Source organism: Catharus ustulatus, chromosome 4, assembly GCF_009819885.2.
Source record: "Catharus ustulatus isolate bCatUst1 chromosome 4, bCatUst1.pri.v2, whole genome shotgun sequence".
In the NCBI taxonomy this organism is placed as follows: Eukaryota; Metazoa; Chordata; class Aves; order Passeriformes; family Turdidae; genus Catharus; species Catharus ustulatus.
The window spans coordinates 54,573,616-54,599,488 of record NC_046224.1 but is presented as its reverse complement, the minus strand read 5'-3'; the positions used below and the strand labels follow the sequence as shown (position 1 = coordinate 54,599,488).

Below are 25,873 nucleotides of genomic sequence, written 5' to 3'. Positions count from 1 at the left end.
AAAAGATTATATCTGATATTATGTAGAAATATTTGCCAGGTTTGTGTCATCATCATGGTAGTCACTAGTCATGTGTGTGCCACCAGTGGGACTTGGATTGTTTTGCTCTTGTGTTTTTCTTCTTTTGACGGTATTGTGGATTGATCATAAGGAAGTCACGGAGGTAATTGCTGATAAATGTTTAATTCTCACAGCGTGCAAGCTGCTACAATGCAGATCACGGTTTCCTTCTGTTTTGAAAAGTGTAGTTGTGTTCCTCTGCTAATGGATTCCTGTAACTTCCCTGTGTTATCACTGGTCGTTGGCCACTCAGATTGGGTTGCCGATTGAACTGCAAGATACGTAGATAAAAAGTAGTTTCCAGTCTACTTGGAGATGGAAGATGGTAGGGTGGATTGTTTAGGGTAATTTTTCACTATCAGTAAACTGATAGTACAGTTGTACCTTCAGCATAGAAACCACCGTTGTAGGAAGGCAGATATGGCATATGTACGTAATTTTGAAATTCCTGAATAGGATAGCTTGGGTGAAATCAGAGGACTAAATAGCAGTTTCACAATATAATATCTCTATTACTCTGAATTTTTCTCAGTAAATGCTCTTCCATATCATCTGTGACCATAAAAAAATAATTTAGCACTATTTTTCATTTGTTTGTCAAAGTACATTTTCACAATGCAGTAACTTATAAGGGAATCAGAGAGTTGCTCACCCTTTAGTGATAATACATTATGATAGTGATTTAAGTTAATTACAGGATTACTTTGGGGGATTTTTTGTGCTTCACTTTTGCATATTAAATGCAAGATAGAGGATTGTGTCTGCTCTTAAGTTTTTAGCCTTAAATTTTGAAGCTGAAGGGTTTTTTCTGAACTCAGTATAACTTTCTTTTAGAGCAAATGACAGCATCAGAGGGACATCCTTCAGCCAATTGCATTGAAACTGTATTCATGTATTTTACACAAACTCTTTGTTGTATTTTAAAAAGAAATCCTTAAACTGACTCTGTAGGTAACCTATTACAAATAAAATGCAATACACAAAAATGGAAAATAAATGTGTCCTGTTTCTCAGATACTTCTAAATGCATCATGTTGGAGAACTGGGAATCAGCTCTTTAATTGAATGAAAGACAGTACTGGATCTTATTTATGGTAATTCATGTGATAATGTATCCTAAAATTGCAAACAAAATATTTGAAAAAATAGTAGGTTTTCTACAGTTGTTTGTGGCAATCTGAATTTAAGGGCAGGGGAGGTAGAATGTGGGTATCAAGGTAAATTCTGAAAAAGAAAAGTAAAACACGGAGGCGTAAGAAATAAATAAAATAAAAAATACATAATCTCAGTTGCCTGGTGTTACACTTGGTAAAATTAGGTTCACTGGAGGAGTATTTAATATGCTTTGTAGGTGTTGGGGAGACATAGCCTGGTTTAGATAAAACTAAAAGTTTGATGGTATAAGTTCATAACCTAAGTGGGAAAGTATTGTCTCAGTGGGAGAGTTAAGTAGCTTTGCCATTTTCAAGAACTATTTTACAAATGACATGCACAAAATTCTTGTATTCTGCATTGTGCTAGATGCTGTTGTGATGTGTTCAGACTATAAACTCATAGTGGGAATGTTCTAGTCTGTAAAATGTTGGGATAGACTTTTGCTACTGTTACGTTAATATTTTAATTTTAAAATTGCACCAATTGTGAAGGCCCGGTATTTATGGGAAGATCTAATTCAACATTTTGAGGTGACCTGTTATTAGGCTAATTATTTCCACAATAGTGGTAAATAAAAGTCTGGTAAAATCTGTAAGGCAGAGAAAGCAGAGAAGAGCAGCCAGGTGGTTGGTCACCAGGTTGCAGGACCTGTGTTAGCCAGCTCACAAGAGGATTGTCAACTCTGCCTGGCAGGAGTGCAGCCGGAAGAAGTTAAGCACTAAAGGAATCTAGGTGAGGGATTTAAGGGTAGCCTGTAAGGAGGGAAAATGCAGGATGAGACTTGTACATGGGTTTAAAACCACAGAAATACTACCCCCTGCTGTTTCTCATGGAGCATTGGAATACCTAATGCTTTAAAAAAAACCATTTTATATATCAACATTTTTTAATGCGTTGTTTCCTTTTTAGCATAACAAAGTAAAACCCTGAAGTATAACCAGCCTCATAAGTAGCTGTCCTTGATTATGACTCAGAAGCACAAGTTCTGTTTAGCTTTGCACTGAAAGCAGGATTTCTGCATTTGTTTTGGTTTTTTTCAGGACTCAATGTACAATACTCCTATAACAGAGAGCCAGATAGTGGGGAAACTCAGAATTTATTGCTTTTATGAACACCTGTGCATTGGTTTTTGTTTTGCTTTAATTTGTCTATATCTGAAAGTGATGTAGACAGTGGTGAATGCTGCCTGTCCTGTGCAGAATACAGTATTTTCTGAGTGTATTATGAAACTGCTGGGATTTTTGTAAGTAAACTCATTAATTATTTTAAATTGAAATGAATGAAGAATTTGATTGAGAAATGTAGTCTTCTGTTTCAGTGTGTTTCTAACCTGAATTAATTTAGAGTGGATGAGATTAATTATTCAGACTTGAGATACATCCAAAACACACTGAAATCTTCTGTACCTTGAAGAATTTAGCTTTTGGTTATCCTGAACTACTTGCTACTGTAAATGATACTAAAAAATACATGGCAAAGATTAGAGTTAAGGTTGTGTTAGCTGTGACTTTCTGTGGCATCAGAAGTAATTTTTCATGTTGCTTTTGCTATTCACTTTTGTGTAATTCCAGTGGTTGTAGGAAGTCCGTGCTCCTTCACAGATGAAGTTATATTTCCTCTGTTCATCTTCAGATTTGGTATATGTATGCTATCCCATGCATTCCCAGGTGAAATAACTTGACTACTCTGATTCTTCTGAACACTGGTGCTTGGTAGGGCTGTTGCCTAGTAAATGCAGATACATGGGTTTACAAAGAAATACTCCTTTTATGCTACAGGAGAAAAGAAAGTTATCTTTTTAAACCATGGATTGGGCTATAAATGCTAAAAACCGTCCTTCAGAATGTTAATATTTTGTTGCATTTAACAGAGCTCAGTAGGGCAGAGTTAATGTTCTCTTAATATTTTGTATCTCAGTTTCTCTGTCTTAAAATGTATGTATTTCTTTTGAGACAATTCCTAGTACTTAGAGTATCTGCAACATGCCTAAACAAACTCCTTAATTCTGTTCATTTATCTCTTAACTGTTTGAACGGAGCTTAACTTTCCTATGATATATGAAACAGAATAATATAAAAAAAAGTATTGCTTTCAGATTCCAAATGTTTTCTGAAGCATAAATGAAACTTTACAAGAACTATTGAGATACTGTTTTGTCCCATTTTGTAGTCAGGGAGGTATACCTGATTCTTTGTATCTATTGCTTTTGTAAACATAGTGTGAAATGTCAATATACTACTTGAAATAAAGGGACAGTAAGTGATTTCCTAAAGCATTTGAAGGAATCCATATGTAAAGTGGGGTTAGATGTTATTCTTACTGACTCTTTTTTACTCATCTCATTTAGTCAGTGTGGACTTGACTACAGAGGGACTGCTGCAAGAGTGTAAGAAGGATCAGGAGAAGTTGAATTCATGCTAACTTTGTGCACTTTTTTAAAAGCCCCTGAATTTAACAGTTTTCATACTGTTTCTTGAGATCTTGTACCACATTCTCATTAATAGTGTGAAATCCTGTATAATCATTTACTAGAAGAGTGTGGTCTTACAGAGGTTTTGGGAGTCTGTAGAAAACAGGAGGAAGATAAGAGTAAGCTTTTTTTATCCTGTCTTGCTTGCTTAACAATATAGTAACATGCAGGATGTGTATTGATACTAGTGCATCTTGATACCAATATTTTTTCAAATGCATTTCCCTTTTTTTATGAATCTTTATCTCATAACTTTTAGAAAACTGTTGTTTGGTTTAGTGGTGGGTTTTGTTTGTCTGTTTTACTTGATAGGGTTTGTTCTCCCCTCAGTGCAAATGTTGCTGAGGTGTTTCTTACATGTTTTTGAGTGGTAGAAGTATTTTTCCTTTTCACCTTATGCTTCCCATCCACCTGCACTCATTTACTGTTAAGTTATCAGAAGACTTGAAAGTGTAATTTGAGGAAAGACTGGAAGAAAAATGTTTTGTTTGGTCTACAGAAGAGAAGACAAAAGAGATGTGATAAGAGTTCTTTAGTATGTGAAAGGACCAACTATAATACTAAAACTTCTTTTGTGTCTGTTGGAGGTGGGACAGAGAGCAGTGGAGGGGGGTGGTTGGAGCAAGTGAAATTTAGATTGAGGGTTGTTAAAAGTTTTCTAGTATAAGCAATGGGCAATCATATCCCTGTAGAGAATTGGTGGAATTTCCATCAGTGGCATTTTCGAAGCAGGTTAGAATAAGCTTTTCCAGGAAGGACTTGATTCAGATCAGTACCTGCAAGCAATACTGGAATAATGGACAAGATAACCTTTTGGAAGGTATTTCTAGCACTGTTTTCTAGATGTCTTGGGTTATTTTGGCTCACATCTCAGCACATTCATTGGGAACCAACTACTTTCAGCAGATATTAAAAGCTCCCCACCCCCCACCTCCGTTACAGTCTCTGGAATGTTTTCATATTTCACAGAAAATCATTACTTCGTTCTCTAGTATATATATATGTTGATTTCTATTTTTTGTTGTCAAAATATTCCATGATTTCTCAATGAAGATAACTGTGCAAGTAATAAATATTCTTGTATGATAGCACTATCTGATTGAAGTACAGTGCTTCCTTTACAATGAAAGGTATGACAGTATTAACTTATTCATAATATGTTATCATAATCCACTATTGATTGTTTAGATCATAGGTGTTAGTCCTCAGAATTTTGAGGAAAGAAAAAAGACTATTCATTATATTGAGCTCAGATCAGCATTGAGAGAACTACTGGGTTGCATTTAACAGAACTGTTAATGTGTTACTTAGCTTGCAGTATGAAGATGAAGTAGAAGGCTGGCTGCATGGGGACACCCTGAGCTGGTGCAAGAGAGGACTACTTTTTGCCTTGTTTGTGTTTGAATACCACAGGGTTATGAGTACTTGAAACTTACCAAAGGAGATGCTTCAAATGTTAGAGTTGCCATTCCAGTGAAGTTCTGAGAGTAAATGTGGTCTGTGTCTGCATTAGCATGCAACGGTATTAACCACTTTTAGTTCTGTGTCACTACCCTTAATGCAACTTCTTCATGGTGCTAAATTTCCTGTGTCTTGTTTGACATGTCAGCAGCATTTTTAAGGGATCTCAGAAGTAAGACCAGTGATACCTGAATAAATGAGAGTTTTTTACTGTTACTGTCATAAATAATGATCCATGCATTGGTAAACCTGAAAGGTGCAAGAATTAGACAAGGCTAAGAAAAGCTTTTCATAATTAGTAAGACAGAAGTTGGAAGTGAAAACTTGCTCTATATGGGAATACTAATTGGAGATGTGCTTCCTTTTTTAAAGTTGGTGTAATCTTCAGAACAAATTTATAGGTGCTTGCACCTTGAATTCAGGAGCAATTTTCTTGTTTTTTTAATTGCCAAATATGTTTGCAGGACGAATGGTGAATGTACTATTGCTCTTTGCATGTGCTGTTTTGCCTGTAAAAATATGGCAGTTGAACAGTATCTTGCACATGATGATCTCATTCTACTCTTCCCATTATTGCCTGCTGGCAGGACAGAATATGGAGTGCTATATTGTGTGTGTATATCTATAAAAGTATTGTCTTAGAAAAGATACTTTAATTTTGTTGCAGCCTGAAGTTAAATTAATTCTAGCCTACTGCTCTATGAATGTTGTTTTCTTCTGTGATTCTGTGTCACAGTAACTCATATATGTGTTGACTCCAGATTCGGAATTGGTCATCCACTTGTCTGTTTCATCAATCATAAATGCATTTCTTTTGTTAACAGTACACGCAGAGCCAGTAAACTGCTAGTTCAAGCAGCTAGTGCAAGTATTTATTTGCCTGTTTTCATATGTAATGTGTGGATATGAGTGTCTTACTGTTAATTCCTAGGTATTTTTGGTAGAATTATATTAGTTTTATGAAGAATGTTTAATGTGATTGTATATGTCTGTCTTTGAGAGCTTTGGAACCTGTTCAGCCATGTTTGATAGAAAGAAATAACTTCCTTCTAAATTTCCAGTAACTGATTTTAAAGTTAGATTTAAAAAAACCCCAATTTTAAAATTATTTAAAACTAGTAGATCCATAAAGAAAAGAGACATTAGAAGTGTTGGCAGTGAGGAGGGAGGGTTAGGGACAGCTTGGACTGTATACGTTCCAGGTGGAATGGCTTTCAGCAGCTCACACATACAAAGTTGCACATTTTTGTGAACCAGTTGTAGCATGGGCTGGTCCTTGCCTGGTTAGCTGGGAGAGATGGGTGTATGGGAGCTGCAAGTATTTAGCAGTTCTCAAGTAGGCAGAGAAGGGAGAAAGCAGTAACTGCTTTTTTTTTTCTTTTTTTTCTTTTTTTTCTTTTTTTTTTTTTTTTTTACACTGGGAAGTAAAACTTGAGGAAAACTCTTGAAAACTTGTTCAACTCTTGTGATAAATATTTTTGCTTAGGCCAAAGGGAGAAGTCAGCATGTTAAGGGAGTATGAGGGATAGAAAGCACAAACCCTCGATTCATTATTTGCATTCCTCACAGAGATTTTTAAAGCATATTTTCTGTTGTGACTCCCCTTGGTATGCTGCTTGGCTTTATTCTTTTAGTTCCTGTTGTTGTTGTTGCTGTTGTTGTTTGCTTTGGTTTGATTGGGAGTTTTCATGTTTACTAACCTGCTGTGGCTAAGGAACAGAATTACAGAGAATTATCCCTCCTACTCTTTGTGTCACAAGATGTGGATATGGAAATGTATATAGTTATGTAAAAATGCTTCTAAATATTTGGCTTAGTATTTTGAAAAGTCATGAATAATTGGCACCAAAGAACTCTGAGTGAAGTAGCAGGTGCTTGAAGGGTTTTTCATTTTGTGAAGCAACTAATTTCTTACTACAAAACCTAAATTTTAAATTAAAACTTAAACCCCATAGCTTTACCATGTAGCTCTTACAGCAAGTTAACGTGTCTTCCACCAGGGTGCAGTCTTTTCTAAGGATTTCTAACACCTTCAGCTAAGTATCTGCATTTTGCATATAAATATTATTTTTCTGCTGCAGCTATTACAGGCACACAGGTGACTTTATTTTCAGGGTGCATTTGGCTCTTCAATTGTGTTACTCATGTTTAACAGTTGTGACAAAATTAGGTAAGGTCAGTTAAATGATACAGTAATGTACAGTCATCAGATTCCAATTAGAAAAAAATGTTAGTCTCACTTTTTTTTTTTTAGAATTCTCTAGAGTGAAATGCTTTCCCCCACTTTTTCTCATTTACTAAGTAAATTCACTGTTGCAGTGTGTCAATAGCTGGATTCAAGCAACAGTACTGTAGGACTGAACTTTTCCTATATGAGTTAATAGGGTGCTAATTGTGAGTATTTAAATTCTTTACACATCTGAAGGACAAGCCAAAATACAGCTGCCCAGCTGACGGCATAGTTCTAATTGTGTGTGTGAGTTGCAAGTCATAGGACGAAACCTGATCCGTTTTCCATGTCTGCAGTGAAAATACTTGAAGCTGTTATGTTTGTCTTGTCTGCAGTGAAAATACTTTAAGCTGTTATGTTTGTCTTGTTTAGGCAATTGTCACCTTATTATTGTCATCCTAATTCTGTTCCCTGGGAGCTGTAGTCATTCTATGCACTATGCAGCATAATAGGAAAATGATCATAATTTGACTTGCCTATAGAGATTGTTGGCAGCAACTCCTGTAACCCAAGAGTATTTGATCAATGGATTAGATACTTGGTTAGGTATTTGTTGTGTAGCTACTTCTGCTGTGACTTGTTAAGAGAAAGATGCTTATGTAAGGTCAGACTTACTATATCCCAGACCACTTCAGTTTTCTTTTGGTACAAAATCAGTGAATTGTCAAGAATATTTCTGTGTTTTAGTATCACGTCGGCTATTTTATATGTCATGTTATTGTTCATATAAAAAAGTGCTGTAATTTCTATTTTTGACTGCATGGCACTGTTTTCAGTACATAAAATTGGAGTCTTTGAAATAATGCTTGTACCCAGCACATCATATCATATCACTAAGGATTTTCTGTACTGCTTGAAAACCAGTAACAAACTTCCTATCATTGACATTGGTGTGATGAGAGGGAACAGTAAGTCGTGTGTCATGCTTAATTTGAAGATACTTTTTAGATAATTGAAAGTAAAATAACACTCTTATCTGGGAAAGAGTTGCGCAAATCAGCTCAAGTAATCTAATGGATTGTTGGTAGTGAAAAAATGAACTCCATCTTCTTTCTGTGCTTAACTGTCACCTCCCACCACTTATTTTTCCACTGGCCTTGGCTTTTTTCTTATACTACCCCACGTCCTGAGATTTGATGTTTGTTAATCAAATTTGATGTGAGGAAAAAAACTAGTCCAAGAAGGAAAGAAAAGGCAGGCTATTGCTAGAGTTTTCAGTGAGTGTGGTTGATGGGAGAATAGTCATGTTAGAGCTGTTACAAAGTAGTATATCAGTAGTAGGATGGTGTAGCATATCTGAGAGTGAGGGTGAAAGATGGCAATGGTGTGCTAGGCTGGACAGTCTGGGAAGTGTAACTTACTGTAACAGGAGCTGCTCTTCTGTGGCAGCATAATGTGATGTAACTTCTGGCTCTTACAGTCATATCCTCCTCTGTGCCAGCTTTGGTGCCCTTCTGACCCCATACTCAGCTGCTTCAGTCGGTATACATGGAAGAAATCTCCCTATATGCGCATTCCCGTGTCATTCTGCTCATGTATACACACCTATGCACCTTGAAAGTATTGTTTTCTGGTGTGTGGAAGGAGCTTGGCACAGAGTCAGATGGACACCAGAGGGAGCGATAATGCTTTGCCAGGGGAAAGTATCAGTATAGCGACTGCAGTTAAATCTGCTTCTTTGGCTTTCAGTGACATTTGTCAGTCTTAGACAGCTAAAATAAGTGAGGGGGAAAAGAAATTATGGTCTTCCATGCGATTTTCTGCAATCCAGGTTTTTATTCATGCTTGAGCCCCAAAGATTGTCAAGACTTTTTAAACAGTGAACAACTAATTAAGGAATTGTTTGCTTGTTGATTGTTTAATCAAATAACTTGGCTGTGTTTATAATGAATTATTTGTTTCATACTATGATTATAGGCATTTGGGGTTTTTGTAAGTGTTGTACCTGACAAACTTTAACAATTATTGATGTCTTAAATGCCTTTTCATTAGGGAAAATAATGTATTTCTGGCTATCAGTAATAACTGGTACCACTATATTGAAAATAAAACAGTGGGGTGTATATGGATTTTTTAAAAAAGATTAGTTAATAATAAATTGAGTCACAGCTTTATTTTAACTCTATCTGCTAATTTGTGTGATAGATATAGTTTCCTAGTCTGTGTTAGGGTTTTGTTTGTTTTGTTTTGGCTTTAATTAAGCCAATCTATGTATGGGATGCATCTTAAAATAATGGCACATTAGAAAACCTGGTAAAAGGTTTCCATGTCATTAAAGGAAAGCCTTAAGTCTCTAAATCTTTTACCTGAATCCAAACAAGGTATTTTTAGAGCAGTTTAAAGATGATACGCGACTTAATTGACTTCTATTCAAATACTATTTAAATTTCTGCCATCTTTCAGTTGTGTGTTTGCTGACTGTATTGTAATAAAACAGTTAGTGTGATCTTTATAAGGCTTTAAGAAGTGAGGGTCAGTGGGGATAAATATGGTTAAAATTTTTTTTAAACATCATCCCTTCAGTGAATCTATTATTATGGCTGTGGCAATTAAAAAGTAAAACAAAGTATTTAAAACCAAAAGCAACTCTTTATCCCTCAGTAACAAAAAAGCCAGTGTAAGCATGTGTCGCCTACTACTTGACAAAGTTAGGGGTGAAATCTAGATTGGAACCTGATGGTGCTTATTATAACTGGGTGGCTTGTCTTCCTACTCCTCCCTTTCTTACCAGTGCCATAGTCCAGGATGAATTACTCTTTAGGTTGCTGATGCAACTCTTTTATAGATTTGCAGACACGATAAGGTGGAAAATGCAAGCCCCTACCCTGTCCCCTCCTGAATTTGTCAGTAGAGAATGGAGTCTGTGCTGAATTAGCTCATGCTTTGCTTCCACATCTGTGTAGTTTAATTACTGTGGGGGCAACCTGGCTGATCAGCTGTACTCCTCTCCAGCAGGAGTACAGACTTCCCTGCGGGGCTGTGGCACCTCCTGTTTGGAAAAACCTCTGGCTCAAGGAAGGAACTTTGTAAGAAGCTACAGCTGTATCTCTTGTTCCTGACTCCGTAGGAAAAAACTGTAGTAGAAAATGTAAGTGATGGAGAAGGCAAGCTGGCTGCACTCTCTGCAGCTGATATTTCATTTAGTTTTATGCTTGTTCAGATAACTGTTAAAGTTATCTGAACTAATACATACTTAGTAGTAGTAGTATGCTATTTAGTCCATAAGGTTGCATAAGAAATGTGTAGTATAACACGTGTAATCTGCATAAACCAAACTGTGCCCTTTGCACAGTGTTTGAATGGGTGCTGGTAGGGCCTGTTCTGAGCCCATAGTGGAGGCTATTGGTTTTGGCAGCCACATAGTAATAGGAATCATCTGGCTCAAGCTGTTACTGTTATGAGGTATTAAGTTACATTTGTCCCACTTTCCAAGTGGTGATGTCAGATGTGCATATAAATAAGCTCTTGAGCCTTCTAACTGTTTTCAGGTAAAATTGTCTGTGCTTCCTTGAATACACAGCTGAAAGCATCAGTGATTCATGAGCTGATTCAGGGGTGCATCAGATGCCTTTCTTTGCAACTTGCCACATTTGTCAGCAGGGATGGGCAAGCAGCTGGGTGGTGATGGCTTCAGTTGTCTGATTTTTATCTGCAGCTACAAGTCTGTCAGCACCTTATGTTAGTTTGCTCAGTCTAAGGATAAAACTCAGAGAAATATCGGACAAATGTACTTTTGTGTGTTTGAGTGCAATATGCCTAACACTGTAGCACACCTTCATGCCTGCTAAGCGTCAGAGTTTAAAACACTGCTTAAGAAAGAGCTAAAATGGTTGTAGCGTAGGCAAGTCAGAAGTTTTTGGCTTTCTAATTCCATTGATTTCTAGGGATAGTGATCTCGTAATAAAAAGAAGTTTGATGCTTTAGACAAATGTGAATGAAACTGAAATTGCATCTTCAGTTTACTTCCATGGTGGAAGCTGAATTCTATGGCACGTTAGTAATTAAAACTTTTTACAGAATTCAGGTTGTTCCTTATCCCTTTGTTCGTGAGAGGGCTAATTATCTAGCCACAGTCCCTTGTTACTAGATTAGCCACAGGCTATTAGTCATAGGCTTTTTTTTATCCTATGCAGTGAGGTCAGACAAATTTGAAGCACTCTTGTAATTGCATTTCACTGTATGTTACAGTAGCATACCATATTTTACATCTTTTTTTTCATTTCTAGTCAAAAGTATAGTTATTCCTTGTGCTTCCTTTTGGCATGATTTTTTCTCAAAAAAGTTAAAAGTTGTTTCACTGATTTATTAATAAAATAACTACTGAAATTTGCCTTTCTGATGTTCACTTTTTTTTTAAATGGATGTCAGTATTTCATAATATTACATCATTTTGATGTATACATAGCTAAAAATAAAACAACTGCTGTTTTAGGGCTCTTCATGTACTGTTTCATAATGCTCATGCTCATCCCATAGGCAGCAGCAGTGCAGGGATGATGTTATCACTGCTATGACAGGGTTTTTATTGCATCATGAAATTACTGAAGTTGTCTTTTATTATTTCCTAATTTTGGTCAGCAGTTGCAAGCCTGAAATGATATGATATCTTTTCATCATCTTCACACTTCAAACTTTTCAGTTATTTTACTTAAACATCTCAGTGATAATACAAGCTTGTAATCATAGACAGGAAGCTGAAGAAAGGTTTCCAACAATCCTTTTGCCCTCCTCCCACCTCTTCTGGGGCAGGAGTAAGCGTAGAGGGAATATCCTGGCAGATGTGCTATTGCTCCCTAGTAATTGTTTTAAACAACTGAGAAGTTTCTTAGCTTGATCATGTTCAATGTGTAAATTCTTATGATGCCATGTGGCAGAAGACTGCTGGGGGAATGCAGGATTGAGCAGAAATCTTGGGAAAGGTGAGCAAGTGCTTACTAGGATACTGCTGCTGTAAAGGTGCTTATAAAGCTGTATGTGTTTGATTTTACAACATTTCATAGTCTAGAAGGGCATGAGATTTGGTGGAAGCTACTTGGAATTACTGTAAGCTTCAATTTTTGCCATCAGTCTTTTTAGTAGCTTTCCAAACCCAAAAGGATTTGGAGGCTCATTTGATGAGACATTTTTATCATGTAGATTTATGTCCAACAAGCTACTCCAGTTGAGCAGTATCTAGCTCTTTTAGGCCCTGTGTGTGTTACTTCATATCATTGTCCTCTTGTACAGATGCCACTTCAAAGCAAAGTCACCTATACAAAATTGGCTGGCCTATGGCAAAGCATAGTTTTGGTATTACTGCTGATTTATTGTTTTTATTTTCTTTTCCCTCTCTTCACAGTTTTTATAGTGAAATGGAGCTAGGTCTTAATGTTTAGGGAGCAGTCATTAACAGGGCTGGGGAAGGAAGCCAGGAATATGGTGCTCACCTTCACCTGACTGGGGAGGGAAATTAGCAGGCTTTTTCTCCAACCTCCTCTATATCGTCTGTTACAATTTACAAAATCTTCCTCTCTCCCCTTGAAAGTAAATGCTGTTTCATTTCTCCTTCACTTCCTCTTAATCTGTACCATACAGAAAAGTTTTATCTGTGCTTTCTGATGGGGTCACCTACTGCAGGCACATTGCAGCCAGTGTGGCCTCCCTTCCCTGCCACTGTGCACACTGCCAGCAGCTTCTTCCCAAAGTCTTCCTTGTCCCCTGCTCTTTGGCTGGCATGTGCTTTATTCTAATGTAGCATCTGATTTGCTAATTTTTTTAAAATTTGTTTTCTAACTTTGGGAAATTTAATTTTGATTAGTTTTCCGGATGTTCTTTCTCCCTTGTTATAAGCCTTGTGCTTTAAAGAGAGGGTATAGAGTTCTCCCAGTCTCTACTTCAGCTCCTAAATCGGTGGCCTCCTATCACAATATCTCACTGATTTTTGCAGTCTCAAAACCCTTTCTTCAATTTTTTTCGTCTTTTCAGATTGTTTTTATGTCTTCCTGTGGCATGACAAAATTACTTGTGAGGTTATGTTGATAGAATGCAACTTGATACACACAGTTCTAAAGGTATTTATATTTTCTTTTTAAAAGCAGTCTCTCTTCTGTCGTGGCCACAGTATGTTGTTTTTAAATCACGCATGTGTTATAAAAACTAGCTTCCCAGAAATGTAGATAGTTGCTTGTCTAGCTTGCATAAATTTGTTGTAATTCATCTAGTATTCCCCTGCTCCCAGGAGCTTAAAACTCTTAAAAATATTTAATAATTCTTTGTGTATCTTCCCTAAAGGAAGCTGCCCAGAAGGAATGTTTAGGTTACTTGGGGCATGAATTAGAGCCTCTGGTCCATTAAAAAAAACCCCCAAACAACAAAAAAAACAACACCTTCCAAACTACCAGACAAACTCATTTGCATATTTGGTAGTGAAGGCAGAGGGCATTTTGCACAAGTGATGCAAAAACTGGGTATGGGCTCTGTTCCATATTCATATTGGTCAAGCTCAGTGAAGCACAGCTAGTGTAAGGCATAGATTTCAGACTGTTAAGAGAAATGACTCTTAAACTACTTTGGAATCTGACATCAGCAGTTCAGTGTGTCCTGGATTATCATTGTACCTCATCAGCTGGCAGGTACTGCTCCCTCTACAACCTGCTAGCTTGAGGAATCTTGTAAATACATTGTTGGTGACAGTACAACATCAGCCATTTTGTTTCAAGTGTTAGCTAACTTCATAAAACAGTAGCTAACAATTTCAAACTTAACTGCTCACTCATCATCTTAAGGTAGTTCTTAAAGAAAGTGTTTTATGTGGTTTGTTCCTTATGTCACAGTCTTTCCAGGGGATTGGATGTTGTCACTGGCTTAATGCTTTCTATGCTACTTAAGGATTTACTCTTTCCCCCATCTGTTGCAAAGCATGGCTGTTGCATGTGAGTAGAAAATACTGAAGATGTATTTTTAGTGAAATTTATTTCTGAGAAGGTTTACTCTTTTGTAGAAATGAGCTCTTTCTCTTGTAGAAGATTGCACTGGTCTGAATAAGAATCTTCAAAATGTGCCCGGAGTTTATGTGACACTGAGGTAGCCTGGTTTCAGAATATCGAGTACTTAAAGAAAGGGATTAGCACCATATGTTGATCCTAGCTGGAAACTTAAGTAAAATGTCTTTCTTGTAGAAGTACGCTGTTTTGAATTTATGGCTAGATTTTCAAAAATCTAGTTGTTTTAATGAGATATTATACACTGTAGAAGTCGAAGAGTAAAGGAAATAAAAGTAGCAAATCCAGTCATTATATGCTGTAATAATGCAGAATCATAGGATGCTTTGAGTTTAAAGACCGTGTAGTCCATGGCACACACACCCTACACACATACCCCACTTGCCATGGTCAGATATGTATTTTACAAAATCGAGTTGCTCAAAGCCAACCTGATGGTAGCTGTTAAAACTGTTCAAGTTTATGTACAGTGTAGAAGGTGCTGAGGTAACAAAGGATAACATCTGGATAATTATTTATGAAAATGTTTGTTTACTTGCCCATATATTGCTTATACAGATACCATGTGACTTTGTTGCTTTCCATAATGAACTTTCTTCAGTCTTGGAAGTCCCTACCCTGTGTCTCTTGAAAAGGAACACAGTATGTTAATTGCAGGGCATTTACCTTCCTACAAGTTATTTCCATTCAAAATACTAGAAATACAATAAGCCTTACTGGGTTTAGGCAGTATTTGAAAAGGCTGGTTAATCCACAGTGGAGGATCAGGTTTTATCTCCTCTAAACCCCAGACCACCAGCAGGGACTATGCATACTCCAGGCATTTTCTGATACTTAATACCTGAATACAGTTGATACTGAGGTGGTTTTTTTTAGCCTTCCTACAAAAGAAAAATTTCTCTCCCAATATGCTCAACACATTTTTAGTATCTGTATCTGTTTTATGTAAGATTAGAGTTTGAGGGTTTTATTATGTATTTTGCAACAGCATTCTTGTTTGAGTAATTTGTTAGTTTTGTAATTTGTTAAAAGTAGAGAGGTTGGTTTTGGTTTTTTCTTTCATTATAATACTCCAAAATTCTCTTCCTTCTTCCTTTAAAGCAATTTGCAATTATTATCTTCAGTGACTGAGATGGATGTTTTCCAACAGGAAATCTGATCCTTGGGCTTTATCTGTATTCATCATACCCATTTGTATTCTTTCTTTTATCTTTGTGTACATTCTAATGGCTTTACATTACAGTTACAAAAAGCAAAAAGAAAATGCTTATAAATTCTTCATGGCTATTGTTGGTTATTCCAAAATGTTTTCCGAAGGAGTGACACTTCATCTGTCATTCTGCTTTCCTCATGCTTTTTCAGAATTAGTGTTAAGCTAGAGGCCATCTGTGTAGCATGCAGTGATTCTCTGGCTCTATCTATATTAGTGAATTAAGTGTGTCTGAGGCCAGTTGACATAACACATGTCCATAGTCCTAGCCCCAAAACAGTGTAGTTATATCCCAAGTTACTTCCAATTGCTTGAAAGAATGTTAATTGGCCGGGACAGAACTTGTTTCAGGCACTTTTTTTAACAGTTTAGTAGTAGAGGCAGTTCATTTCCATGCACAGAAATGCTCACAGCACTGTTGGTTTTACCAGTATAGATGTGTAACCTCTACAGCTTTAGACAGCTAAATCAATATGTTACCTCTTTATCATCATTTCTAAATTTGCACTTGACTGCATTCTCAGAACGCACTGGGATACTTTAAACCATATAACTGCATATTGTTAGGTGATCAAAAAAATGTAAAATCAATCATTATTGTTATTATTTTACTTTCTGTGTGGGTATTGTATTTATTCAAAGCATACATGTATTTTTAGGTCGAGTGTTTTTATGAAGGTCCACTTGCATTAGTTTTTACAAACTGATTTCTGGGAAGATTTTGAGATAAAGAAGGTACTTGCTCCCAAGGTGGCTTTTTCCTCTCCACTTGGACCTTAAAGAATTTATGTTCCTAGTGTGCAGAATCTCACCAGGATCCTCTTATTCAGATGTTTTATTCCATTTTTATTTTTTTAATGAATATTTGATCTCTTGTAGAGTGTTCAACAATTAATTGATGTTCATATTTTAGTTTGATTTACCACATAAATAAGGACATGTAAACTAGTACATGTACTTTGATTATGTGGTCAGAGTGTGGAATACAGTTTGGCAGAGAAATTGTAAATAAATTTAATTGCAGGAAAAGACTGGTTTGTGAAGAAGGCAGAAAAGGGCAACTGTTGAAGTTGCCAAGTCTGTGCAGAAAGTAATGTTGGAATTACAGATAGCTATGTGAGGTGAAAAAATGGCAAGGCAATAAGTTCTTAATAAATGCTTGTAGATTCAGTATATTTAAGAAACAGACTACAAGGATTAGTAACCAGTAAGTTCTGTATTTTTATTCTGTGTTCTGTGGTTCAGGGTTTTTTTAGTAACTGTTGAATAACACTGAAAGAAGTATTGTGGAAATGCTTACCGTGGTGGCTATAGCAATTGCCAAAATCTAGAAAAGCTATTTCTAGGCTGCTGTTTTCATGAGATTTAGATCTACAATTATTGTGCTGTTGTATAATATCATTCTAATTACCAGGCTTGCTGTGGGAACCTATTGGCCCTTCTTGTCAAAGCACTGCCAGAATGTAGCAAAGAGTATGGATTAATAATCGGATGGGGGCAAAGGGCCATTTTCCAATAAGAGGTAGTACTGTGACTGTGTATAGTCTGGACTTCTACACCTCATTCTAGAAACAGCAGACATGTTTTTTGTCAGGGGTGTTTCATTAATATCCATAAACAGCATTTCTGTTGGCACACTTATAGTGAAATATGTAATTTTGAGATGTTACAAATTTTTAATATTTTCAATTATTTAAAAAATAATAATTTAAACTATAAGGTGTTACAAACGTTTTTAAATTATCTTTTTAAGTTCAAAGTGTATTTTTTCTTATTAGTGCAGTTTGAAAAGTGTATAATATTCCTAAATTTCAAAAATGTACAAGATAAGTATTTGCAGTTGAAAAGAAGTACGCAAGTCTTTGCAGATGAACCAGATTCCAGTTTAACAAAGTGTTCTGAGTAAGTGTAATTTTAAGCATGGGATATGTGACCATTCAGGTGTTGTGGTATTTTGCCAGATTATGCCTTTGTAGGATAAATTTATTCTGCATGGAATAAATGATAAGACAAGGTAAGTGACTGTTACCATCTGTGATAATACAGTGAGTTGTGTTTATTTACAATAGTTTGAGAGAAAGGCAAAGAACTGGGAGTTCTTGATAGGATAAATTCAGGGCATTATTGTTGTGAAAATATCTTCAGTGTAATCCTTAGCAGGCACAAAATTAAAGAATTTACTCTTTGCATACAAAACCCCCTAGTCAGGTTTCTTCTGAAAAAATAATGAACTCCCTGACAGTCTGAAAGTAAACTGTTCTTGTGAAAAAAATACTAGCTCGCTCTATTTGTGTGTTTGATAATGGAACTGTGAAACAAAAAAAACCAGGGAATCACTTTCTTAATAGTATGTACTACAAGGCAGCTTGCATCCTGAATTTGGGAAAAAAATCCAAGACAGAATTGCCATAGAAATTTTCTGTTCAGTGAGAACAGCTGTACTCTGGTAGAATGTTGTGTTGCTCTAACAAGTGTTTCTTTCTCCACTTTCTTTTGTGCTATCTCAACACACCACACACACATAAAAAAGTATTTCTCCAATTTAAATTTCATAGTAGTTAAATAATAGGAGAAGTAATGGTCAAATGAAGCTATACTTGTTTATAATGTATGTAGTTTTCTTCATAGAATAGTGAAATATTTGTAGGTTAGTTAGGCCAGTTTAACAGCTGTTCATGTTCACCATTATGAAAGCTACACAACTTCATACACGTATGTTTAATATGTACTTGTATATTTGCGTTAAAGTGTCTTCATATTTGTAGTTGCTTGTCTCAGGAAGTACTTTTAGAATGTGTGGTCATTAATTGCTGTTGTTCAAAGTTTATAATGTATTTAAAGTGCTTTTGCTTGATTCTAATCTTGGGAGTATCTAATAGAGTTTTGGCTTTAGTATTTGAAAATATATAAGCTACTATTTCTTAATGGAAGCCCCCATCTTTAAAACATACTCTAAGTTATTGGATTGTGTAGGAATGATAAGTTGGTTCTAATTTTTGTTTAAAGTATGTGTTATATATATATATACATATATATGTATTTTTAAGTATTTTCTTGTTAAATGCACTGACTAGATAAATACATCTGTTGTCAAAATACCACCCAGTCCTAGGATATGTTTGTGAAGAAATCCACATAAACAAATGATTTTTATTTTAGTATTTACCTTGTTACTTCACTTAGTGACCTAATAATGTTCACTGAAGGCAAGTTTTTTGCATTCTGTGCAGACTGTTTTTCGAGACACACTATTTGTAACTAATGCTATGTCAGAAACTGTATTTAGTTGAAAATTTTATTACTGTCACAATACATAGTACAGTGTAGAGACATTCGTTTGTATTGCTGCCAGCTTTATGGTGGTTACATAAATATTTGAAATTGTTATAGTGGTTTTCATAATGTGTTGTTATTTTGGATTTCGGTGATGGCTGAAAGAAGGTGACTGATGTGTGCAGTAGTATGTTGTGACTGTGCTTATGGGCACATCACACAGTGCTTGTTAAAATTTCCTGTATGGACCTACAGGAATTCCTAACTTGTGACACTATCTGTATTAGTGCATCTTTGCCATTCAGATACTCCTGTGTTGAGGCACTGTGGAGAAATCTAGACAGTACTGTAGATTATTTCTCAAAATAGATCAGCTTTGGGGTTTTTCAAGAATTTGTGAAAAAGTGATGGAGATAATAACAAATCCAGAGGGTTCTGATGTTTTGCTTGAAGAACTAAACTCAGACTGCAGTTATACTTGAGATTTGATGGGCTGTCATCCTAGATGGAAACAGAGTGACTGTAGCATTAGTAAGAAGAATACGTCTGGGAATTGCCTTTGTTGAAAAGATAAAGACTGGAGAATTAACACCATTAGTGACTGTACAGCTCAGATATTCCTGGATGTGAAGACCAGCGGGTCTGATGAGGCAGCCGCTGAAGCAGTAAGAGGTGATGCTGGATTCGATTTGTTTTTGGGAAACAGGGAGAATGTAGTAGAAGAGTTAGTCCTGTAAAAGAATTTTGGACCACAGCTGTGGATCACTGTGGATTTCATTTAAATAAAATGGAAAAATAAATGAAGCTTACATAACAGTGTATTTATCTAGAATCTGTTGGAATTGCTCATAGTGCAGTGTCTTCGGAGACTGATGTCATCCTCCAGCCACCTCAGTCTTTTGAAACTGCACTCCAGCAAAAGCCTTTACTTGACTGTCATGTATCTTCTATTATTTCCCTTCTAAGCTGGAGCATTATTGGTATTAAAACATAACATAGTATCTTAATTTCTTTCCTCTCAGTGTACCTATAGATACTAACAAGGTGTTTTCATTGACTTGAATGATTTTTTTTCTTTGAAGCATTGAATCTTTTTCTTCTTGTAATGTCTAACAAAGTGAAACTTGGAGGGTTGCTGGTGCTCATAACTTTTACACTTCTTTCAACAAAGATTAACAAAGATTGCATTAGAAAAGATTCAGAACATCATGAAGGCTGTGTTTGGGTTTCCTCTGTTTGCAAAGGTTTCTTGGTAGGATAAGAATTTTATAACCAGATTTCAACTGAACTACAAATTGGACCATCTATCATGTAATCTTATGTTACAAAAGTTTAACATATTTAAATGCAATTATAGTTTGTATGTGATTATGTATAAGGGGCTTGGGCTCTTTAATCTGCACAGGGCCTTCTGAGTTTGCTCACAACTCTCTTGAAGTGTGACAGAATCTGTCAGGGGCTGGATGGTAGAACCCCTGGTATGATGTGTATGGTCTGATGGGCCCACATGGGACCTCATTCCAAACAGGCCAGCACAGGCTGGTTGGGACAGTGTCTCCTGCATGCACATTGTGGGACACTCTGACAGGTGTTTGAAAAGCACAGCTATTGGAGTTTTGTATTCATCTGGCAGGCTGACCAAGTACAGCATTAAGAGTCTTGATTTGTGAGCCTGTCCTATTAGGTGGTCACAATAAACCAGAAGTCAAACAAATAATGCTGACTGTGTGCAGTGTTTCGCTGGAAGCTTTATGTGAGATAGTTAGTTTCCGAGGTAGACAAGGTGAAGATGGAAAATGCGAATGTTTTTGAAGGATTCAGCTACCAGCGTCAGTTGTGACAATAATTGGGTTTAACTGTTGAATTGGAATTCGTGGTGCCCTCAGGGCCAGGGGGAAAAAATAAAACAACCTGAAAAGATTGCTGATAACACTGGTAAAACACTCAGACATGAAGTCAAATTTGAGGCAGTTCGTTGACTGTGCCCTAAAAATTTGAGCAGGGCCTTGTAGCAGGTTGTTGTGTTTGCCATTTTCAGAAGCTACTTAGGACAAATCTTGGGACAGAAATTTAGTAAGTGAACATCTGTGAGATGAGTAAATAAGTGTACATTACTTGGGGCAGCTATAGCAGCAGCTTCATTAAGTTCTAAGCAGGAGTTTCATTGCAATGTGTGGCAGCAGTCTCTGCTGTGTGTGCCAGCAGCAGCAGAGTCAAGCTTAAATGCTTTGGCCCTACTGAGAAACAACCTTCTATGGGATTAAAATACTGCCTGCTTTAGGCTTCATAAATGGATTGGATTTTCAACTAAGCATATCAGGCATAGATTCAAGTTACAGGACTGCAATGGATTTTCTAATAAAGATGGTATATTTTTGAAAAGGTTGTAGCTTTTGTTTGGTACCACAAGTTTGTGAGTTGTCATGAGTTCTTTAGTCCTTGAGTTTAGAGCAAGAATCATGTCAAATTTAGGGGCAAAGAGAACCTATATGCAACAATTCTCACTTAAGATAATTCAAATTGGAATATTCAATTGTGTGAAATCCTTATTACAGTCAGGATTTTGTCTCATAATTATCTAGGATGTTGATGTTAATAGTATCTCAAAGAGGGAGAGAGTACAATTAAATTAGCAGGAAAAGCATGTCCGTCGTGCATCATAATGGGCTGTGCTCAGGCAAACAGAAATGGTGTGAGGTCATGTTGCCAGTCCCCCACTGGTACTGCTGTTAGAAAGATAGTTTCAAGAAAAATGAGGTGGATACCTGTGGTAGAAATGGTACCCACTTGCTCTTCAGCTGAATACAAAGATGAGGAAGGAACTGATAATTGGACTGTGATAGTTCGTGTCTGCACATCATGTTTTGCCAGACATTGGCTTAATGTATGTTCAGCACATTTTTTGTATCCTGGTAAAGGGAGCCAAAATATTCAAATGAGCCAGATGTTTTCTACTGTTATATGAACCGTTTTCTGGTATACTCTAAGCCCATTCAGGGCTACTGTTGATAATAAATTATACGTGCCCCTAGATGTACCTAGTGTATGCTTCTTTTTGTTATTATTTTTTCCCAGATATCTGAAAATAAGCCTAAAAATCCCCGGGCTGAATAAAAACCTTTGTTGTTATGAAATAAGTGTTTTTCATGGACAAAAATATTACTAGTTTTCGTAAAACTTTTTTTCTCACAAACCTGAACATAACAAAGTGACTTATTGCTGTCAGAGGAACAGAATGTATGTAATACGTTAATTTGATTTTCAAAGAGGTACGATCTTTTGATTTCCAAATCAAGAGATCCTTAAAGTAACCAAATTTTTCAGAAAACATTGAAATCACTTGCCCTTCAAAAAGTAGCCAGTCTGCACATATTTGTCTCTGGTTGCCCATGTATTTTTCTATTTTTCAGTACTTGACATACCCTGTTGCTGTAGCTGTTCACAAGAGGTGTATGTGTCCGTGTTTTTTGTTGTTTTTGGGGAGTGGTGGTGGTACTGGTTTCTTTTGGGGTGTGTAGCTTTTTAAAAATGTATCTATTGTTCCATTTATTTCTTTATTTCATGTAAGTTAAACCTCTCTGAACAGAGGAGTGATCCAAGCTGAAAGACCTGGAGTGGCTGTAACTGGGTTTTGTTGCATTTCAGTTTCTTGAATATTTTGGTTCATATTTCCAGTGGGTAACACCAGTTCAGGGTGCCGTGCTAACAGTGTGGAGCATCTTTCTGTGTGTACAGAAGGCAAGTTTCCTCATTGCTCCATCTTTACCAAGGCTTCAACACAGTACTTAAAGGGCTTTTTTAAAGACTTGTATTAAACTTTTCTGTCCCACATATATTTTTTGTGTGTAGATTGTTATTTTTATGTATATGACCTGTGACTTCGTGAAATTAAGGAAGCATTTTGAATACCTTTTTCTGTGATCAAGGCATACCTTTCTAGCCTATAACTACAGGTCCAAGTTGTTTTGAAACACGAAGTTGGCCATTGCAACTGATCATAACATATGAGCATTTGCACAACTGTTTGTCAGTAATAGAAAAGCTCCATTTATTATTTTTAAATTTCTTGTATATTTAGAGCAAGAAGTGTGTTTATGTTAAACTGTTCTGCTGTTTGCATAGTAGCTGTATGCCAGACTGTGGAGATTAGAATTTAAGACTAGTAAAGCTCATGTACAAGCTAATTTGCAAAGCTTCTTCTCTACACTGAAATTCTAGGCCATGCATTCTCTCTGCAGGAAACAAGAGGAATATTTGGAGGATTGAGGTCTGTACAGCTGTCTGTGAACAGTTGGTACTTAGGTAGCATAAAGGAATCATACTGAAGAGTCTATTACAGTCTGGTTATTATAGTTGAAATTTAGTATTACAGTGCTGTTACATGCAATGGATTGATAAATAGAGCAACATCCTCCCTCAATACTAGGATTATCTTAAAGAGAATAAAATGTTTGTTTTAGAGGTAGGGAACATATTTCTGTTGTTTGGTTTGAGGTTTGGGTTTTTCTTGGGGTGGGAGGAAGGCTGGGTTTGTAACTGATACTTTGGGATTGTTGAGGGCTTTATGTTTTATTTTTGACTTTTGCTTTGCAAACTTGAGAGTTTGGGGTGAGATAAGAAAGAACGATCCATCTTTGAGGAGGTGGAAGACCCAGGTAAATTGAATAACAACATAAAGAGCTCAGAATTTAGTAAAGTGGAGTTGGTCCTTGCATTGGCGTAGGGAAAAAATTAGATCATTTAAAGGTAGTTGGAATCCTGGTTTCCTGTGAAATGCATAATAAAATGTCTGTGATAACTTTGTGACAGCTGTCAACACTGAACTAATGTGACCATTTTAGTTTGCAAAGGTCTTTTAATATATACCTAAATTTTTTTCAGATAGGGAAGAAAGGAGGTAGAGTCTTGAACTTTGAGATTTTCTGTGTTCAGCAGAACTGTTTTAACACATTCTAATAAAGTAGATATTAACAGAGGAGAACGTCTAGGCTATTCATATTGTTCAGCTTGGCTGGGACATGACTTTAATAAAAAGCAAAAGTTTAAGTATATATGTTCCATAGGGCACTATGGAAACACATCAATTATTTTATGATATATACAACTCCTTTTTTTTTTTTTTTTTTTTTTTTTTAATGCTTAAGTCGCTATTCAGTCTTGGTAGAATGGACATGTCCAGAATAATTTGCAGATTCTCTTTTGAGTACCATGTGTGTTTCTGTATAGGGATTTTTATTTCATCTTATTAAATGTTCTTATGAAATTTTATTTTGATAACAAAACTGTTTTAAGCTCAAGCTTTGACTCAGACCAACAAATACAATGAAATTAACTCTAGCCCCAGCATTTATTAGACAAGCTACAGCAGTGTAGCTTCTGCCAGAGTGGAAATGGTACACGTGGCATCCTTGGCTATGTGTACCTGCTGTTTTCTCCTGCACCAGATCCAGTATTCCTCTGACTCCTGCTCAGTTTGAAAAATGACTGGAAACCCAATGTAGAATTCTCTGACTTTTCTGAATGAGCTCTTTGAAGAGTGAGTGATTGGACAGAAAAAGAGAAGTTCAGGCTGTCTTTGAACTACTCCTTTTGGTTTTGACCATAAATGCACAGGCTCTGTTAATTAAAATTGATTGGATTACAGATTCATCTGGATATAAGATGTAAGCTAAAGGAAAGAAGTGGGATGAAAGGGTAAGGAAATGTGTAGGGGAAGAGAAAACCTGGATTTTGATTTTAGAACAGTGTTGAGCTATGACTTAAAAAAAGTTATAAATAATTTTAGAAGGTTTTACTTTCTTTGCAGACACTCAGTTGAAATTTAATTCACATAAATGAGTATTTTTAGTTTAAAGATAAAAGCAACCATATTTAAGTGTATTTTTTAGTCTTCTGAAAACCATAAAAGCAAATGATTGTGCAGGGAAGATTTTTGCTGACTCCTTAACTGACTCAAGGATTTATGTAATAAGGAGGGGGCTATGGCAGTGGTTCATGTAACAATGATATCCACAGTACTTGGAATATCTTGAGCTCTAGTCAGACATGAATGGTATTTGCATGTGATACAAAGGCATGATTTGCCTTACTAGATCTGATATCTTTAATTTCTTCTGAAATGTGCCCTTTTCTTAAGAAAAAATGTGTTTGCTAGCATGTTAAAGGTATGGTTATGTCACTGATACCTCACTTAATGAAATAATTATTAGTTTAATGGATGTGAAATATTCCTTAGAGGTCAGTGGGAGTATTGTTTCCTTGAAATCTTTCTTTTTTCTGATTTACCATGGGTTAATTATTAGTGTCTGCTGACAAAAATTGCACAAAAGCTTATGCATATAGTACATATTTTAGCATATACAAAGATAAATGCTTAAAATTATTTTTGGATTTTACAGTATTTTTATTATGATTTCATTGAGCTAATATTGTCATTTTTCAGCAAAATTAAAATCTGTAAATTTAGACAGTTTTGATCTTGACTTAATTTCATAAAGGGTTTTCAACTACTTATCACTGAGAAGTTAAGGCTGCAGTGGGTATTTCAAATTGACTTGATATATTGCAGAAAGTTCTGAAAATTACATTTTTAATGCTTAATTAGCTGTCATTGAGATAATTAATTTACCAAGCTTCTTGACTGTTTATTTTTTGTATTTAAAACTTCTGTGCTTAAGGTCCATTCTTGGTACTGCATATCAGCTTTTTTTTTTTTTTCAAAGAGATTTCCAGTAGTTATTAGCTGTATCTGTGGCTCTCAAGTTCTGATCCTGAATTGCTGCCCTTGGTATCCCTGAATTCTCTTACTTTTGTGTAGTTGTAGGACCCAGTATACAGTTTCTCTTTAAACAAGGCAAGAAGAAATAAGTACTTTTCTGGACTTGAACGTAGTGTATGTATTGGTAATGTGCACAGAGTAGTTGGTATGATGCTTTCACCTGCAGAGTTATTTTGGGTAGCAAAAACTGATTTGGGAAAAACAGGCTTAGTCACAAAGGGGAGCAATTTGTTGCAATTTATGTGAGTATCATTGT

The 25,873-nt window shown here is 36.1% G+C and overlaps 1 protein-coding gene across 1 annotated transcript in view; it reads left to right on the top strand.

Annotated features, from left to right (window-relative positions):
* The window catches only part of ARID2 (AT-rich interaction domain 2), an 88,586-nt gene that overhangs the window by 27,638 nt on the left and 35,075 nt on the right, over window positions 1-25,873 (top strand). The gene's annotated exons all lie outside the window — the stretch shown is intronic.